This window comes from Carassius auratus, unplaced genomic scaffold (genome assembly GCF_003368295.1).
Source record: "Carassius auratus strain Wakin unplaced genomic scaffold, ASM336829v1 scaf_tig00214575, whole genome shotgun sequence".
Taxonomy (NCBI): Eukaryota; Metazoa; Chordata; class Actinopteri; order Cypriniformes; family Cyprinidae; genus Carassius; species Carassius auratus.
This window is the reverse complement of record NW_020527719.1, coordinates 12508-29046: the sequence shown is the minus strand read 5'-3', so window position 1 is coordinate 29046 and position 16539 is coordinate 12508. Positions and strand designations below refer to the sequence as shown.

Sequence of the window (16539 nt, the reverse complement as noted above, 5' to 3'; positions counted from 1 at the left end):
CCTTTTTATCAGAACGAAAATATATTTTTCTTCAGAGGAAACACAGCAATCACATTTCACTCATGTTTGTTTCATTCCAAATCAGGCTGCTTCAGTAAATATCACATTTCTGACTACAATCATGGTCTGCACGCAGAATTCTGAAGCAGAAGAAAACAAGGCGCTTCCGGATTCCTCTGCAAACTACTTTGCCTCATATCCTTGTGACATTTAGAGAGTGACATTTGTCTAAACTACAAGTTTTGCTGTTGTGGAGCTTGTTCCGATCTATCTCTCTCTCACTGACAGGAGTGCTCACATTAAAGAATTGCTATACAGCAGGGGATCTACCGGGGTGAAAAGAAAGCCTTGCCAACCCTGTTGCCACCCCAGTTGGCAGCAACGAATTAAAGGTTATGGCCAATTCGGAAAATTTACGAGCTCCGAACTCCCAAACTGACTCAAATGATTCGCGAACCCGCTTTGAACTCCCGAACTGACTCAATTCGCGAACCCGCTACGAAGCTACGAACTCCCGAACTGATTCAAATAATTTGCGATCCCCAAACTGACTCAAATGATTCGCGAACCCGCTTTGAACTCCCGAACTGACTCAAATGATTTGCGAAACCACTTCGAACGCTCAAATTGATTCAAATGATCCGCGAAGCCGCTCCGAACTCCCGAACTGATTCAAATGATTTGCGATCCCCAAACTGACTCAAATGATTTGCGAACCGCTCCGAACTCACTCAAATGATTCGCGATCCTCATACCTGACTCAAATGATTCGCGAACCCGCTTCGAACTCTCGAATTGATTCAAATGATCCGCGAAGCTGCTCCGAACTCCCGAACTGATTCAAATGATTTGCGATAACCAAACTGACTCAAATGATTCGCGAACCCGCTCCGAACTGACTCAAATGATTCGCGATCCCCATAACTCACTCAAATGATTCGCGATCCCGCTCGAAACTCCCGAACTGACTCAAATGATTTGCGATCCCCATAACTGACTCAAATGATTCGAACTCCCGAACTGACTCAATCTGCCTAGGGCACCAACTCCCAGAGGTTGGTGCCATCCCTGTTGCTCCAAAAAAAAAAAAAACATCCTCCATTCCCCCATCCGCAGTCGCGACCACTCGCACCTCAATGACCTCATGTTTGCGGCTGAATGTTCATAATTGATTGATGAATCCAATCCAGCTAAGAGAAAATAAAACTAAAAGTAAAAAAAAAAAAAAAAAACAGACATAAAGTTTGATGTTGGACGAGTATCAAATTTAGGGACCGTCTCTAAAGTTACATGCGATACTGGTATACACTTTTTCTAACGTCAGTAGTATTTGAGGAGTATGACTTTTAGTCATATAATCAACTGTTATTGTTCATGTAGGTGTCAGATATAATGCACAATTGAATTAAATGTTTGATGTTTATTAAAATAATCTGTAAATCATATGTAGATTATGCTACTTTTTCACATAGGCTCAAACACAAATTTGAAGCTCAATAGCATTTGAGGAGAAAGACTTGCAGTCATAAAACAATTGTAATGTTTTCATCTAGGTGTCAGCTACAATGCACACCTTATAAATTTTTTTATATATATATATTAAAATAAAGTAGCTATAAATCATTTAGGTCAAAATTAGGCCCGTTTATCACTTTCAGGCACATTCCTGTGAAAGTTTTTTTTTTTTTTCAGGTTCCCTTACGAAAATTACCCATGGTTTTAACAATAACACCACAAATCATTGTTCTTGTAGCCATGGTAAATGCAAATTAACCATGGTTTTGTTACTTCAAATAATAATTTACAAAGTATTAATATACTCTAATATTTTTTTGTTGTTGTTGTTGCTATAAAAACAGACCTAAGCCATCAATAGCCTTTAAAATGACCTAAAATGCATTATATAAAAAAATAATGAGGCAATAATGACTGGTTAATAATAACAACAACACTGTTATGACACTGTTATGGTCACTTATTCCTTATATGAACTGTTTCAAATGCAAGACATTGATTGCATGAGATTAAGTTTGTAAATGGCAGCCTGTGTCCTTTTGTAGTGTGCACATATACTATTTATCATCAAACTGTGAAAACTGTGACTAAATTCAGTATATTTACATCTGCCATATGTTGCCACCCCTCAAAAATTCCTGCCCCCTTCTTGCCACCCCATCAATATTTTTCTACATCCGCCCTTGACTATACAGCAATTTGCACATTTACCAACAACGCCACATTCTAGTCCAGAGGTTGACAACCTTTTTGTTCCATTATAAAATGTTCTTTAAATCAAATCACATAAATTAGGCTACATAATTATGACTTTCAAAGCCAGCGATAAAACCCTCAAAAACTGATGCAAAAGAACATCACTTAATTTAAAATTGTCACACTAATTGGCATAATTCATCATATTCGTTTAGAATGCAAACTAAATTAAAACGCTTTAAATTGACTTTTTATTTACTACATATTTTAATTAGTAATTTCAATATTTTATATATTTGAACTCGATCACTAAAATTGAAAACATCGAGTGGAATATGTTTTTTTTCAATGTCTCTTTCTGCAGGTAACATATTACGTCAGTAGGTGGCGACACGTTACCGTCTTTATGAGTGAGTTACCAATTTATTCAAAACACTGATTCATTTAAATGATTTGTTTAAAAAAAATATGGTTTCTCAGTCCCACACAAAATTATATGATTTCAGACTTGAAATGTATCACATGGATATTAATAATAACACCTTCAGTGCATCATTTTTTAAGTTTAAATAACACAGTTCTTGCTGGGAAAACGACAGGTAAGTTTATTTTGTGCTTGTTAGAAGTAAGAGTGAATTAATTATGAGAAAATTTTCATTTGGGGGTGCATTGTTCCTTTAAGCATCTGTCCATTTTTTTTTTTTTTTTTTTTTTTTTTTTTTTGCCGAGTCATCACTTTTCTTTCTCTGCATTGAAGTGAGAATAATTTTATTCCTCAAAGATTGATTTTTCAGCTCAGGAGACTTAATGAAGTTCTCAGTCATGTTTTATTCAGGATTCAACTTATTGTATTTCAAACCTGTTTATTTAAATATGCACAAATGGATTAGTTGTTGACATAAGAGCTAGATAGATCATTTGGTTGTTGAAAGTTCAAAGAGGTCATATTGAAATCTCTGACTTTTCATTGCAGATTTTGGGACCCCTGCTAATCTGAGCACATCATTATTAAACTCATAAAATTACAGAGGAGACAGATATGAGATTACTGTTATGCCTTTAAATAAGGAAACCATAAAAAGCTGGAAACACATTCGAAGCGGGTGTAAATTCTCAATCCACTCTTAATTTTTTATCATTAACCGTATCAGAGAAACAATAGAGATACTAGGATTTTTATTTTATATAAATTGAATCTCAATCTCAAATACTATGGGTAATGTTAAAAGGTGGGGAGTGGGTGTAGATATTTTTAGCATCTATAGAAAATTGTAATAATCAGATTTCCACGAGGGACTCATTTAGTTCAAGAAGACTTAACAAGAGAAGAATTGACAAAGAGTCTTGGCATAAATCAGCTTAGCAGTTTCAGCACTTTTACAGAAATCCGTCTTTAATTCCTGTCCATAGTAAATCCTCTGCCGCGCTGCTGTCTGGAGAGAGATCCGGCTTTTAAGAACTGAATGTTCCTGAGTGATAAAACAGATGTTTCACCTGAACGCTCTGCTTTTATATCACTGATGGTCCTTCACTGTGAGTGTCTCTGTTCAATATTCTGGCTGACTGAACTCCTCATCACAGTATGTGTGTGTGAATTCCTCAATCTATAGCAGCTTTACACTGTTAATTATTTGACTGTAAATTTACAATAAATTGCAGGTTAATAATTGCATGACTTTCACAGTAAGTTACTGTAACATTTTTACAGTAAATTATTGTGAAATGACAGCTGTATACTGTGACTTCACAGTAATTCTGACATCGCATTACTGTGATTTAGCGGTAAGCTGCTGTAGAATTAATGTATTTAACTGTGAAATTACAGTTGGTGTCTATGTATTACTGTAATTTAACAGTAAGCAGCTGTAGAATTCATGTATTTAACTGTGAAATTAGTGTCTATTATTGTAATTTAGCAGCAAGCAGATGTAGAATTAATGTATTTAACTGTGAAATTAGTCTATCTATTACTGTAATTTAGCAGTAAGCAGCTGTAGAATTACTGTACATAACTGTGAATGTCTATCTATTACTGTGATTTAGCATAAATGATGGACCAAACAAAACTGATAAAAACAGTGACATAACTTTTATTTTTTAGAAGTAAAATACAATTTAATTACATGAATAAAACACTGGGCAACAGGGATTGACACTGGGTAACAGGAATGTGTGTCAAAAGAGAAAGAAGGAGACAGAGAAGAGAGAGTGAGGGAGAGAGATGTAAGAAAAGACAAAAAGGTGGGAATAGAGAGGGTCGCAGGTATCTCGCTCCTTCCCTCGCAGCTGGCACCTGCATAGTGTGGGTTCTATCCACTATATACAAAAGATAAGAAAGACAAAAAGTTTAAGTTACTCTGTGGTGGACTGACTCCCTGTAAGTATGGTGCTCGCATTGTAACACTAATCCTAAAATGTCTACAATTTAAGTAATTTCAACTATTAAAAAAAATGTGAATAGTACTCTCAATTAATATTAAATCAACAAACCAGGACTCTAATCACTCCTCTTACTTTTACCCAGTCCTATTATTTTTCACGTGAGTAACAGGACTGAAAGTAACATGATTGAGGTTAAAAGGTTAGTTCACCCAAAAATGAAAATTCTGTCAGTAATTACAGAGCACAAATTAAGATATTTTTGATGAAATCTGAGAGCTGGATCACTCCTCCATCGGCTTCTAAGGGTTTGAAACTTGCTGGCCCAGAAAAATGTATTAAAGACATCTTTAATATAGTCCAAGTGACTCCAGTAGCTCAATCTTAAGTTTATAAAGCGACGAGAATACTTTGTGCGTAAAAAAAAAAAAAAAAAAAAACTTTATTCCACAATTCATTTCCTTCTCTGTGGGCCTTGAGTTTTTTCATGTAGTAAAACAGCGTAGCGCTTCTGTGTTATACGTCACACGTAGGCTCACTATTGGCCGACGCTGGTCATGTGTGTGATGCATGTGACGTATAACACAGAAGCGCTACGCTGTTTTACTACATGAATTCACCCGAGGCCCAGAGAGAAGGAAATGAATAGTGGAATAAAGTTTTTTTTGTTTTTTTTTGGGGGGGGTTTTGCGCACAAAAAGTATTCTCGTTGCTTGGTAAACGTAAGATTGAGCCACTGTAGTCACTTGGACTATATTAATGATGTTTTTAATACATTTTCTGGGCCAGCAAGTTTCAATCCCTTAGAAGCCTATGGAGGAGTGAGACAGCTCTCAGATTTAATCAAAAATATTTTAATTTGTGTTCCGAAGATGAGAGAAGGTCTTACGGGGTTGGAACAACATGAGGGTGAGTAATTACTGACAGAATTTTCATTTTTGGGTGAACTAACCCTTTAAGCAAAAATTGCATGCTAAATTGCATAGTAATTCAACACAGTAGCAAGTAATGTAAATTTACACTTAAAACTATTGTAAAGTACTGTAAATTTGACGTTTTTTAGACGTCACGGCATGTTAAAATCAAATAAACGTAAAAACAATTAATTTTACACATTTATTTTGCAGTCTGTCTAAACTCTACATTGAATCAGGAGACACTATAGAACACATTAAAGGGATAGTTCACCCCAAAAATCTTTGGAACACAAATTAAGATATTTTAAGAAATCCGAGAGCTTTCTGTATCCTCCATGGACAGCAATTATTTTACTTTCAAGGCCCGGAAAGATTGTTAAAATAGTCCATATGTATACAGTGGTTAAACCTTAATGTTATGAAGCGACGAGAATACTTTTACTGCGCAGAAACAAAACAAAACAAAATAGAATACCGACTTTATTCAACATTTTTCCTTTCTGTGCCAGTATCCGATGCTGTTCACGTGATGTGTTCTCGATCATGCATGTGATTGCATTGGGCACAAAAAGTATTCTCGTCGCATCATAACATTGAGGTTGAACCACTGTAGTCACATGGACTATTTTAACGATTGTTTTACTACCTTTCTCGGACTTGAAAATGGTTATAACATAGTAGTCTATAGGTGGGATCAGAAAGCTCTCATATTGCTTAAAATTTTCTTAATTTGTGTAGAACAAAATTCTTGTGTTTGGAACATCGTGAGGGGATGTAATTAATGACAGATTTTTCAATTTTGGGTGAACTAACCCTTTAATAGCTTCAGTAAACTTCTTACTGCATAACTACATCTAGCTTAAAGGAACACGCTGACTTTTTGGGACTTTAGCTTATTCACCGTATCCCCCAGAGTTAGATAAGTCCATACATACCCTTATCATCTCCTTGAGTGCCTCTGTTTGACGCACCCACCGCTAGCCTAGCTTAGCACAAAGACTGGAGGTAAACAGCTCCAGCTAGCATACTGCTCTCAATAAGTGACAAAATAACGCCAACATTTTCCTATTTACATGTTGTGATTTGTATAGTCACAGTGTGTACAAATAACAAGGTCATATGAGACACAACCATCTTCTAACTGTATACATACTGGGAACTATATTCTCAGAAGGCGAAGCACTGCTACTTCTTTGGAGTGATTTACTCCAATTCTGAGCAAACTCTCTGCTCCTCACCACAGGGCTTCTCAGGTGCTGTGAGAAAATCACTCCCCAAGTAGCAGTGCTTCGCCTTCTGAGAATATAGTTCCCAGTATGTATACGGTTAGAAGATGGTTAGAGTCACTGTGACTATACAAATCACAACATGTAAATAGGAAAATGTTGGCGTTATTTTGTCACTTATTGGGAGCAGTATGCTAGCTGGAGCTGTTTACCTCCAGTCTTTGTGCTAAGCTAGGCTAGCGGTGGGTGCCTCAGACAGACTTACGGCAAGCACGGAGATGAGAAGGGTATGTATAGACTTGTCACAAAAAGTCAGCATGTTCCTTTAACACAGATACTGTGTTTCATTAGTCCGTTCTTAAATTGGAACACAGCTTACATTAGATTGACATCCATTCGAAGTCAATGAGCTTCCTGATAAGAGTGCAGACTTGCTGGTTCATGTGACCTCTCTGCCTCTTAGATTTTGTGCCTCGCTCTGGGTTGATGCCCAAGAAGCACCTACAAACAAAAAGACAGAAGAAACCTGTTAGTTTAATTTGTGTGATGAAAAAGGTGTCAGTTCCCAGTCACCACCTTCAGTGGGTCACTGCTTTTGCAGTACAGAGTCAAATTAAAGTTAGCTCAGTTTAAACAAAGGTGTAATTCAGGTGTAAGTACTGCAATTCAGAAAAAAAAATGCATGGAACTGAACTGAAAAACATTTCCATCACAAACACAGTCAAGAATAGACCTTCACCAAAGTAGAGGTGTGTGATTTACCTAGGCAAAGCATTGGCACACAACAATTTACATAATTTACATGTTCCGTTTGCAGAGGATGGAGTAAGAGCCTGTTGCCTGTCCATCTCCCTATGGCTGTTTCTACTTGTACTCTTCCTCCTAGAATTATTACCCGTTCACAGATGATGTGATAAACATTTCATTTCTTATATCTTTTTCACAATAAAGCACCCAGTTTTCTAGTTGTTTCTGACTTTTTTAAGCTTTGTCTCTGGTCTAATCTGGTCTGGTCTCCAGCACAGACACACAAATTAAGGCCCCGTCCACACTACTGCGTTTTCGTTTAGAAACGGAGAATTAAAACGAATATCTCCGTCCACACCAACGTTTTAGCTGCGTATAATGCTGTGTTCACACCAAACGCGAATAGAGCGTCTGGCGCGAATGATTTCAATGTTAAGTCAATGCAAAGGCGCGTTTACGCGCGTCTGGAGGTCTCGCGGCGCGAATGGGGCGTTAAGCGCGGCGCGGAAGACGCGAATTGACGCGCGAATAGAGCGCTTCGCGCGAAACGCGCGTTAAGCGCGAATGGTGCTTTTTGTGCATTTAGCGTTTGACGCGAATTCGCGTCTGCCGCCCGAGTTGAAAAATTTGAACTCAACAGTATGTTCCTGCAGCCTCCGGTTGTGCAGGAATACCCTTCTCCACTCATTCAACAAGGAGGAACGACAGATGTTGTCAGTGAGCAGTCAACCGGAGCTATATGAAAAAAGTTCATATTTCTATAAAGACAGGAATAAAAATGACCTATATATATATATAAAACATATTAATAGATAAATTGAATATAGGCCAAAGATAAGAAACGTTTCATTTTACCCCAAACGAATTATATTTTATCTTGAACCACTAAAGACACATCAGAGCCAAATGTCAGAAGATCTAGCCGAGGTAAGGCTACTCTCGGCGGATACATGATGACGGAGCTCCCGCTGATCGCATGGAGCTCATCTCCGAGATCGGCGAAACACATTTTTTAAATAGACACTGTCATTATAAATAAACCGCATATTTGAGTTTAAAACAACTGCATTCTCGCCTGAAATACTTTTAAAACTACATTTCATGACACAATAACAGTAATATTTTGAAAATTATCCGAATAAAAATGGCGGTTGAAAATGCTGCGTGAACTCAGCTGGATGAAGCCCCCCATTCATTTTTCTGTTGACGAGAAAGACAACGGTTGCTCCGTTTCACACACACAGCAGGGAAGAAAATTATAAAGTTACTAATTTGAGATGAATTTAATCCACCTTTGCCCAAATCCACAAACACCATAATTTATCTAGTTGATAATAACTGTCATAATACCCACATTAAGGCCACATCTTACCTTATAACTTTATTTATCGTCGGTCAATGTAGAAAATGCTGTGGTAAAAGAGAGAACGCTGTTAGAGTAACTAAGATAAGCTTTAAGTAAAGCAGTTAACTTAATACGGTATAATTAACACTACAACCAACGTCTTTTCATTCAAATTTGCGCGCTTAAACGTCGATGCGAGTCTGCTCCAGCTAAGTTACAAAAACATGACAACAGAACCTACAACTAACGCTAATTTGGTTCATACTTTTAAATTACATGCACTATCATATAAAAAACATCAAATTGATAAAGTTTGACATTTAAACACTTACCGCTGTCTGAATCCACCGAATGAGACCACGTAGATCAGAGAGCTCTGATGACGCTCTGATGACGCTGCCGCAGTTGCCACTCAAAAAAGACGGCATTCACAGTAGTTTCTTGTAAAAGCACCGCGCCTGCATTATTTTCACAGTAAAAGTCTAAATACGGTATTATATTGTGAATTATCACAGTTAAAGCCTGTGAAGTGGTAATAATGTAATTAACTGTGAAATATTACAGTTATATCTTGTGAAATCCTGGAAAAATTTTACAGTGTACAGTAGGCAGATGTTTCTGTACAGGTGTGTTTGTATTCCTGGTGTTCCTCTTGAATTTTTGCAGATTTTAATTTCATCAGAGATTAAAATAATACAGCTTGTTTTGCATTACATGACTTGTTCACCAGTGAATTCTCTGCAGTGAATTGGTGCCATCAAAAATGAGTGTTAAAAGCGTCACAATTTTCCAAAAGTAATCCACAAGACTCTAGTCTATCAATTCAAATCACGTGAAGTAGAAAGCTGCATATGTTTTTCTTTTTCTTTTCTGGAAAGAGACAATGTACAATTTGTAACATTATTTTAATATTAAACATTGCATTTAATGCACAAAACTCCTAGACAAAACAGAAGTCCATTATCTATAATAACGTTTCCTCCAGTGAAGTTATCATTCAGACAGATTTGGATTTGGCTATAACCTAAAAGCTCTAGGAGGATAATTATATTTAGCCCTCAGAATAATAATAATGTGCTCAAATTCAATATCATAAGCTCAGACAACATAATACCATCATGCATTAGTTATTTCATTTCTTTACAATACAGATCACCAGATTTGATAGTTTTATTAGGATGCATATCACTGTTTCACAAGAAATCACATAATGCGATCCTATCCTCATTATATATACAACATTTTTTTTTTACTTTATGGGTCAACAGCTTGTCACTCTGATACCTTCAAAGGGACATCTTTGAGGAGTCAAAGTTCCTCAGCAAAATCGCATAAACAAGCCATTGTGTGTAGAGAAGTGTTATCTGACAGTCACTGTGTTGAGACCCACAACACACAACTACAAAAGCAGCAATGCATGATTGATGAGTGATATATTCCTGGCTGTTTTTGATCAGTATTTTTCTTTTAAAAGGCCGTTTTAACACCGTGACCGACGCTCTTTGAAGTTTACTGCATCACCGTACTGCTCAATCTGCCTGTTGATCGCTGATCTGTGAAACTTGGTGCTGATTAGACTCTCACCATAATTATTTTGAACCTCCTATTAAAATAACCATCTGCACTGCAGTTGATATGAAAATGTATTTTTTATGAATGTGAAAAGATTAAATATGCAAAACAAGAACTGTGGAAATGTTCAACATAGCAACTGTGAGCGGGAGGATGGGGGCACAGCATGCTGATTTAATTAAATGAATTAATTCATGAATTTACAGTAAAGGCGTTTAATAAAACATATAGGTGTGTATGTCTTTTGGTGGGCAGGGATTAATATTCAGAGAGAGTCAAGACTATCATTGTTACAAAAAAGTATATTTCAAATATATGCTATTTTGAACTTTATATTCAAAGAAACCTTAAAAAATAATCTATGAGTATCACTTCTCACATAAATATTAAGCAGCAAAAACTGTTTTCAACATTGATAATGATAAAAAAATCTTGTGCAGCAAATTAGCATATTATAATGATATCTGAAGACTGGAGTAATTATTCTGAAAATTCAGCTTTGTATCACAAACATAAATTACATTTAAAGTATATTCAAATAGAAAATGGTTATTTTAAAAAATGTAATAATATTTCACATCATTACTGACTTTACTGAATTTTTATGACATAAATTGAGGTGAGAATTTTTTTTTTTAATCTTGAAGAAAATATGATTAATACATCATAAGGATCAAATTTTTATATGCATATTACGTCTATGTGTCATTTTTGTTGTCATTTTGCATTTTGTCTAGTTAAATAAAGATAAAACAATGTTAAATTACATTGTATCAAAGTGAATAAAAAGAACATCTTGTGTGCCATCACTGATGCCAGCTGTCTGAAAAGAACCCTGATATTACGCCATGCACTGCAGATTAAGAACAAGATCAATGTTAATCTTGTTAATAATTAGTCATGCATGCAATGTTAGAATCAACAGAACAAAATGTTCCACATGCAGTAAACAACCTTGCAAGGTTTCTTCCTGCTCAATGCAGGACTATTGGCATGCAGAAAGGACAGGTCACCCACCGGGCCTATGCATGCAAATTCCTCATTACTATGCTTTCTGGCAGATAGAACTGAATCCGACAAGCTGAGCAGGCAAATCATTCCCACAATGCCTCCGGAGGGAACCGAGTCTGACAGAAGAGTGTGCTGTATGGATTATCATCCTAATGTCAAGCCATCCTCTGCATCTCAATGGTGCTTTATGGTAGTTCCCTACATAATTATGAGAAGGTGTAATCCGAGATGCTGAGCTATGATGAGGGGCACAATGAAATGGGAACCAAATTGAGGACATGAATGAGAATGTACAACACAGAGACAGGGACAGAGAGAGACAGAGAGAGAGAGAGAGAGCATGTTAAAAACAACATCTGTGTTTCAGAATCAGTTTAACATCTTACTGTGAATAAATATCTGATGCTCTGTTATGCAGTTGGTTCCACATGAGGTGACAGAGGCTTCATACAGCAGAACGAAGCTTGAACATCAGAAATAAACTCGACAAGACAAAGCTCTTTGCAGTCTTCACACCCAGATGAACTTTCCTGACATGTGAGAAGAGCAGAAAGCATCACATCCTTCAGGCAAAAATTACAGATTCACTTTTATTTCAAATACTTTAAAAATATCATTAAATATATTCTAAAACACACACACACACACAGACACACACACATATATATGGCTGTTTTGCACTGTATTATAGGCATTATGTCCATTCTGATTGCTTTGTTTTTATAATATTTTATATTTATTGCTAATATTTTAAATAATATAAAAATTTTCCATAGTGCACATTTAAATAAACATAAGACAAAATGCATATAAAATAACTAATTTATAAAATTATACAAAATATTATACATAAAATATTTCAAGTAATAAGAAAACTTCCATAAAACAATTAAAAACGTTAAAAGCAAAATGTTTCAAATTAATTACAGTTTTAGTAACAATAATATAAAATGTAAAATAATATAAAAACAAAAAATTGGTAGTGGGAATGGCTAAAACGGACAAAAACGACCCTGCTATTTTGATACAACCTACCAGCTGATAAGGTCACTCTGATGCATCTGACTCTCAGTTCACTCACTCACACACACACACACACACACACACACACACCTGCTTGTAATGCCAAGCTACTCGACTCAACCCTATTAGAGTTGATTGAGTCACCATCTTGGGTTTCCTCTTTGACCCTTATTTATATTTCATCTAGCATCATTCAATGGGGATCAGTTGAAACTCGTACCATTCTGCTTATGTATCCAATTCCAGAATGAAGCTCATGCTGGTGAATCAGGCCTCTGTCAGCGTGACACAGTCTGATAACAAAGCCTCTATGTAGGCAGAATTTTAAGACATCAAAGGCATGCTGTTCCATGAGGCTTCCTTTGCACATTTTTTGGCAGCATTGCATGTTTCCTTCAGAAAGCAATCACATAATTCATTTTGATGAGTGCAAAGGGAAAAAAAGCCATGCAAGGTGGTGAACAAAGCAAGATAAATCTCACTATTTGACCCAGTTTTTGTGTGCTATATACGTTTGATAAAGAATTTCATTTTTAGTATTGCAACATTACAAACTCTATTCACGCAATTTGCAAGTTAAGTCTTGTGTGTGCCTTGTGTGTGGTGTGCTAATAAAATGACTCGAAATGTATACCTATGTAGAGTGTTATAGATATTTTTTTAGTTTTTTTCTGTCTCACAATTCTGAGAAAAAGGTAAGAACTGCCAGATATAAAATCTGAATTGCAAGATGTTAACATTTAACTGTAAGTAAGAAATCAAAACAGAATTTTGCGATAATAAAAAAGTCAAAATGTATTTATGTTGTTAGTAATGGGGTTTGGCCTTTTGTCAGGAATGTTGACCCACATCCACCACTGTATCTACTTCAGAAATAAAACAGCTTTTCAGACAGGAGTGAGTGATCAGAGAAAGGACACAAGCTGAAGGGTCCGTTCAGCTGAACACAGAGCTCATGTCAGTGAATCCGCTCTGCCGTTGTTCACTGACATTTACCTGACTTTTAGAAAGTGAGCTGAACTGCCGGAGGTGCTGCTGGATATTATTCCACCATCTCACCAGATTTCCAGTGACCTGTTCACACACTTTCATCATCCTCCCATGTGCTAACCTAAATCTCAAAGGGTGAATCCTCACCAACAATATAAAATTCTGTTTTTGGGTCACGTATGATTCCTTTGCACAAAAGGCCTTCTTGAGTTCAAAAGTGATGCAGCGCAAAATAAATATATTGAAGTCTGTGTAACGATAAAGAAATCTCCATATTCATCGGGAAGAAGGAGGCGGGAACCGGCGCACAATCAAAATGAAACTTTAATTACAAAAATAAACACAAAACAGCGCGTCAGCCCCTCACGGCGACTGACGCGCATAAATTAAAAGCAAACACATAAACTAATGTCCCAGGCCTGGTCCTCTCTCGTCCTTCACGGTCGTCGCTCCAGTTTTATATCCTTCCATCTCCTACGTGGGACTCGATACTGGCGGTGGGGCGCAGGTGTAGCTCATCTCCAATCACTACACCTGGCCTCACTCCTCGTTCCCATGCCTCTCGGCCCCGCCCCACTTGCCGAAGTCTGTTTTCAAAAAAATAAAATATAACTGGTAACTGCAACTTTGTATTTTATCTCATTTTTTTCCTTGTGAGTTTATGGCTTGGTTTCACACACTGGGCTTAGACCAATCCAGGATTGAACCATAGTTCAAAAATGACATTAAATTATTTTTTATAAATGTTCCTTAGAAAAAAAAATTACTGATGTGCATGTTGAGACAAAAAAAAAAGACGCTGATATATATTAAGATCGTTCAGTGGAAGTTTATTTCAGTTGAAAAAGCTCAGACTTACAGTAGAACTAGGCTTAAGCCTTGTCTGTGACACCAGTGGTACATCTCACAATTTAGACTTTTTTCTTCCAATTAAAAAATATTATTATTATTATTATAAGAAAATGTGACGTGATATAAACTCAGAATTCAGAGATATTAACTCAAAATTGGGAGATATTAACTCTTAATTATGAAAAAAAGTCTGAATTGTGATACAAACCCAGACTTGTGAGAAGTCAGAATTGTGACATAAAAAGTTTGAATTACCTTGTTTATTTTTTATTTTGTGATGGAGAAAAAACAATTGGGAGATATAAACCCAGAATTCTGAGGGGGGGAAACATTTATGAAATTTAAATTTAAAATTGTGAGAAAAACCCTGAATGAGCTTAGACCTGCAATTCTGTTTTCTTGCATTTCTGCCATTTTTGGCAGTTTATATCTCACAATTTGGTGTTTGCATTTAGTATTTCTGACTTTTTCTGAGAACTACAAGAAATCGTGAGATATACAAACAGAATTGTGAGATATTAACTCAAAAAGTGTAATCCAGTTCATGAACACATGACTCTTTAGTGAATCAGAGACACACAGTATACTACATCCAGAGCATAAACCAGTGTGGTCCCTCAGAACGAATTACGATGTGCTGCTTTCAATGTATCGTTCAAAATGATGGATTATGGGTTTGAATCATACTGAGCCATTGCCCTACATAATTTACAGCATTGGCAGAGAGACCATTTTTTTCATATCTAAGTAAAACAAATTCTGGCAAAAAAAAAAAAAAAAAAAAAATGGGTAGCAAAAACTTGCCAAAGGTAAGAGCTGAATGTCTCAATCTGTATCATCGCTCTTACTGAATAGCTTGCTGACAGTTTGATATAGTGTGATCTTCAGTTGTTCCACATAAATCAGCCTCCTACTCCAGTGTTGCCAATGTCGTGTTGTGAGTATGGAGGAGTGTGTAATGTGCTTTCCATTTAACGGGTGGTTAGTGGAGCGGAGCTGTCGGGTGGAGCAGAGCACTGTGGGACAGACACGCTCAAGGATTTAGCAGCACATCATGTCTCAGCTGACAAGAGAACAGGCATTCTTTAATCCTTTCACTGAGCAGGGAGAAAAACGAAAGGTGAGAAACTAAGAAAAAATAAGTATGTGTTGGTAAGTGCTCGCGCCTCTGTGAGAGAAAGAAGAGAGAGAAGACAGGTATAATTCCCTCAAAAAGTGAAAATCATTTACTTTCCAGTTCACATCGAGAAAGACAACTATAACGATGCATTAACATCCACACCAATGCATGATAATATGGATATACTTTGTATCTCACAATTTAAGTTCTGAGCTTGCACCTCAAAATTAGTGGAATAATAAAACTGCAACTTTTTATCTCACAATTCAGAATTTTTTCCCCTCACAATGCAAGTTAATCGAAAGTATTTCAAAACTTATTTATATCAAATTATCCTGTTTTTTTTTTTCCTATAAAAAGCAAATATAAGCTTGCAATTCTGAGGAAGAATGTTCAGAATTCAGACTCTTTTCTAGGAAATAAAAAATAATTGCGACTTTTTAACTCACAATTTTGGCTTTCTTGCAATTGCGAGTTTAAAGAACCTGAATTGTGAGATATGTGTGGGGGAAAAGTCATTTCAGCTTTTTAATCTTTTTTTTTATCCAGTAGTGAAAACAAGCTTCTATAAGATAATGCTCTTTTCTTAATGAGCACATGCAGCAGTTTTGTTGTTTGTCACTTTTAAATGCTAAAAGTCTTTGGCTGTAAATGCTTTCATCTTGAAAATAAAATCATACTGAAACTGTTTCCAAAAATATTATTCCCCTGTGTGATTATCATTATACTCCTCTATTCTCATCAAATTTGAAGGATTATTAAAACGTATTGCTAATGTTATAAACCTTGGCCTGATTGGGCCTTTACTCAGTTTAGCGAAGTTATTCCACATTAACTGTTTATTTATTTAAACTGTTTATTAAAAAATTTCTATACTGATTTTAATTGAAAAGATTTCAATCATAACCTGAATAAGTTCAGCTGATTCTTTCAACACAACATGCACCACAATGTCATGAGACTCAGAATAATGCCCTCAGCTAGTGTTGAGCTTAAACCACAGCAGCACAGCCGATGAGATGTCAGGAACAGGGTACGGATGGTGTTTGCTGAGGTGTTAATGGATGACAGAGCAAAGAGTCACACTTGAGAGTGACAGTTTCTCTGAGGAACCAGAGTCAGTAAAGGCTTTTTATGCTATAGCAA

The 16539-nt window shown here is 36.3% G+C and overlaps 1 long non-coding RNA gene across 1 annotated transcript; it reads right to left on the bottom strand.

Moving 5' to 3' along the window:
• Positions 1-4283: 4283 nt before the first annotated feature.
• LOC113092390 (uncharacterized) lies at positions 4284-9422 on the bottom strand. Its single transcript, XR_003287554.1, has 4 exons — positions 9158-9422; positions 8853-8890; positions 7113-7234; positions 4284-4527 (listed from the first exon to the last, which is right to left on the bottom strand). It is a non-coding gene; the product is annotated as an uncharacterized LOC113092390 (long non-coding RNA).
• Positions 9423-16539: the final 7117 nt, after the last annotated feature.